The sequence below is a fragment of the Mirounga angustirostris genome, unplaced genomic scaffold, assembly GCF_029215605.1.
Source record: "Mirounga angustirostris isolate CCGP_5_RB_7025 unplaced genomic scaffold, mMirAng1.0.hap1 SCAF_3, whole genome shotgun sequence".
Classification (NCBI taxonomy): Eukaryota; Metazoa; Chordata; class Mammalia; order Carnivora; family Phocidae; genus Mirounga; species Mirounga angustirostris.
The window spans coordinates 166809728-166814466 of NW_026991711.1; positions in this window are offsets into that span (position 1 = coordinate 166809728).

Genomic DNA, 4739 nt, shown 5'->3' on the forward strand with positions numbered 1-4739 from the left:
GTCTATCCTACCCAGGTCTGCTCAGCCCCAGGCATGAGAATGTGGCTGCAGGGAAGGTGTTTGCCTGAGGCTAAAGAAGAATCAAAGAATTTAAAGATACTTTCCACTTCAATAAAGAGGGATCATGTTTGCATTCTCAGGTGTGTTTTGCTGGTAATCAGTTATTACTTTAAAAGAGTATACTATTAGTTATTGCTGCAACAATGCCACACCGAGCCACTCCAAAGTTCAGTGACTCATGAATCTGTAGGTCTGCTGGGAAGTTCTGCTGATCTTGGCCATGCACATTTATGCATCTGTGGTCAGTTTCAGCGCAGCTATCCTGGGGCCTAAAGATGTTTTTTCTCATCTACATATTTTGAAAAATTTGCTCATTTTTTTGGAACCAGGTTCACGTTTAATTTTGTATTATTGAATTAGTAGCATCATTCAGAAGATATTACATAATCTTTTTATATAGTCGTTGCTGGCTTTATTTAATATTGTCTTTATTTATTCATTCGTAAATCCTTTTTCAGAATCTGCTAGGTATATTTTGCTAAGCTCTAGGGTTACAGTGGTGAATAAGATAGACATGGCCCCTGTCCTCTTGGAATTTCTATTCCAGTGGGTGAGATTGGGGATGGTAGCTATAAATAATTAGAATGGACACACTGTTGCATACAGGGCAACTCTGGCTCAGGGGAGCCATAATAATCAAGAACACAAATAAATAAACTGAATATTGCAGCTTGTAACAGGTGCTATGAGAGAAATAAAGAGTAAGGAGAGAGGTAAGCAAGGGCCAGATTGTACATATACAAGAATATAGGCATTTAATTGTGCTATCTTGTCTATTAAACTGCAAGTGCTCTTAAGGTAGTGTCTATGACTGTCATTTCCTATGTATCTCTATGTGACACCTTGAAATGGTGCTAAGCACTTGTCAGGCTTTGAACAAATGTTGTAGCTGTAACCAGCTGACACAGCATCCTTGGGTGTTCAGTCACCCATTTCTAAATTTCCTTGTTGGTCACAGTCACAATACACTTCTTGGTTGTAACCCTTTTATTGCCTTTCTTTGTCCTCTTTATTTCTTCCTGTTTTGCCAGTGTGTGGCTGATAAGGGTCAGAAAGAAAAAAAATGTCAGGGGCAATAGGGCTTAATGAATCAGAGAACAGCTATTTACATAAAAATGCCAACTCCACAATTGTGGCATTGTCAGGAGACAATGCTGGGGTCTCATCAGTAGTCAGCCTAGGAGAGAAGAAAACTAGTGTGACCACCAATGCAATATTCAAGAAAAAAATGAGGGAGCTATGCCTTGGAACATGGATTATCAGCTTTCATCTAGCCTGTGTTTTAGTATCTATGACTGTCTTTTAACAACTTGGACCTCTAAGTATTATAGGAACTCTGACCTACAAAGCTTAATTTATGTCTAAAGATTGAGCCTATGGGCAAATAAAATTGGAAGGGAACAGATGGAGATGCAAGCTATTAGCTTGCCTGAAACTTCTTACATGGATTCTTCCAAGAGTCTAGGGCACAATCATAGGTTTCTTGGGGGGTTTCACATGGCTCTGAGGCCAGGGGGTGGATCTGAGATCCAGGACATGTTTTTTTACTTCTTCTGAAAGTTTTTTATTTCCTGTGACAGGATCCTTTTTTTTTAATTTAATTTTATTATGTTATGTTAATCACCATACATTACATCATTAGTTTTTGGTGTAGTGTTCCATGATTCATTGTTTGCATATAACACCCAGTGCTCCATTTAGTTTGTGCCCTCTTTAATACCCATCACCAGGCTAACCCATCCCCCACCCCTCTAGAACCCTCAGTTTGTTTCTCAGAGTCCACAGTCTCTCATGATTTGTCTCCCTCTCCGATTTCCCCCCCTTCATTTTTCCCTTCCTACTATCTTCTCTCTCTTTCTCTTTTTTTTTTTAACAATACAATGTATTATTTGTTTCAGAGGTACAGGTCTGTGATTCAGCAGTCTTACACAATTCACAGCGCTCACCATAGCACATACCCTCCCCAATGTCTATCACCCAGCCACCCCATCCCTCCCACCCCCCACCACTCCAGCAACCCTCAGTTTGTTTCCTCAGATTAAGAATTCCTCATATTGATGAGATCATATGATACATGTGTTTCTCTGACTGACTTATTTCGCTTAGCATAATACCCTCTAGTTCCATCCATGTCATTGCAAATGGCAAGATTTCAGGTTTTTTGATGGCTGCATAATATTCCATTATATATATATGTATCACATCTTCTTTATCCATTCACCTGTCGATGGACATCTTGGCTCTTTCCCTAGTTTGGCTATTGTGGACATTGTTGCTATAAACATTGGGGTGCACGTACCCCTTCAGATCACTACATTTGTATCTTTGGGGTAAATACCCAGTAGTGCAATTGCTGGGTCGTATGATAGCTCTATTTTCAACTTTTTGAGGAATTTCCATACTGTTTTCCAGAGTGGCTGCACCAGCTTGCATTCCCACCAACAGTGTAGGAGGGGTCCCCTTTCTCCGCATCCTCGCCAACATCTGTCGTTTCCTGACTTGTTAATTTTAGCCATTCTGACTGGTGTGAGGTGGTATCTCATTGAGGTTTTGATTTGGATTTCCCTGATGCCAAGTGATGTTGAGCACTTTTTCATGTGTCTGTTGGCCATTTGGATGTCTTCTTTGGAAAAATGTCTGTTCATGTCTTCTGCCCATTTCTTGATTGGATTCTTTGTTCTTTGGGTGTTGAGTTTGACGAGTTCTTTATAGATTTTGGATACGAGCCCTTTATCTGATATGTCATTTGCAAATATCTTCTCCAATTCTGTCAGTTGTCTTTTGGTTTTGTTGACTGTTCCTTTTGCTGTGCAAAAGCTTTTTATCTTGATTGTTCATTTTTGCCCTTGTTTCCCTTGCCTTTGGCAATGTGTCTAAGAAGAAGTTGCTGCAGCTGAGGTCGAAGAGGTTGCTTCCTGTGTTCTCCTCTAGGATTTTGATGGACTCCCGTCCCACATTTAGGTCTTTCATCCATTTTGAGTTTATTTTTGTGTGTGGTGTAAGGAAATAGTCCAGTTTCATTCTTCTGCATGTGGCTGTCCAATTTTCCCAATGCCATTTGTTGAAGAGACTGTCTTTTTTCCATCGGACATTCTTTTACTGCTTTGTCAAAGATTAGTTGACCATAGAGTTGAGGGTCCCTTTCTGGGCTCTCTACTCTGTTCCACTGATCTATGTGTCTGTTTTTGTGCCAGTACCATACTGTCTTGATGATGACAGCTTTGTAGTAGAGCTTGAAGTCCAGAATTGTGATGCCACCAGCTTTGCTTTTCTTTTTCATCATTCCTCTGGCTATTCGGGATCTTTTCTGGTTCCATACAAATTTTAGGATTATTTGTTCCATTTCCTTGAAAAAAGTGGATGGTATTTTGATAAGAATTGCATTAAATGTGTAGATTGCTCTAGGTAGCATTGACATCTTCACAATATTTGTTCTTCCAATCCATGAGCATGGAACTTTTTTCCATTTCTTTGTGTCTTCCTCAATTTCTTTCATGAGTATTTTATAGTTTTCTGAGTACAGATTCTTTGCCTCCTTGGTTAGATTTATTCCTAGGTATCTTACGGTTTTGGGTGCAATTGTAAATGGGATTGACTCCTTAACTTCTCTTTCTTCTGTCTTGTTGTTTGTGTATAGAAATGCAACTGATTTCTGTGCATTGATTTTATATCCTGCCACATTGCTGAATTCCTGAATGAGTTCTAGCAGTTTTGGGGTGGAGTCTTTTGGGTTTTCCACATAAAGTATCATATCATCTGCAAAGAGTGAGCGTTTGACTTCTTCTTTGCCGATTCAGATGCCTTTTATTTCTTTTTGTTGCTGTGACAGGATCCTAAGAGTAAAGTTGGAAAGGTGATAAAACACAGATATTTCCTAAGGAAGTTTTAACTTCCTGGTCTTAAATGGCAATAGGTTGGGAAAACTTCACAACTGATGCAATTAATTAAATCTTGAGAGTATCTTGTCCTGTGACTTTGTTGGGTATGGGATTTGATATTACCCTACTTTAAAGCTAAGAAGTTACCTTGTTACTATTTCATGTATGTTGGAAGACATGAGACTCCGGAGTCAGGGACACAGGACAGCATTACTCACAGCACAGTAAGCAGCCTGAGCATCAACATATTTACATTGGTTCCTCTTGCTCTCAAGTTCCAAAAGAGCCCAGGTGACACCTGCTAATGCGGTGAGTTGTGTTATAGGAGAGAAACACCAAGCTTGAGGACTTCACTGCTTTTATAGCAAGCAGTAAGCAAGCCTGCTCTTTATCCCAGTAGGAGACACTTCCTCATTACTCACAGTTGCTTGCTTCAAACACAACTCTGAGAAATGGGCCAGAGCCCCACATCCTTAGCATAGTCAGCAAGATGCTAGGAGCAAGAGAAGCCCATTGATGACTGTCTTCCAACAGGCTTTATGTATTAGGTTGAGTCATGTGAAATTGCTGTTTTCATATGTCAAAAAAATGCAAGTATTGGTGATTTTACATGGTTCAACATAATTTCTCAGTGTTAATAAAGGTGCCTCCATGGTGCCTTTTTAAAAATTTTTTAGAAAGTTTGAATATACTGCATTTTCTGTTACTATTTCTTTCCTTCCACCAAACTCTGTTGGTGTATGTTTTTTTTTCCCCATAAATGTTCCTACAAAGGATCTAAATCTTCTTGACTTATAGGTA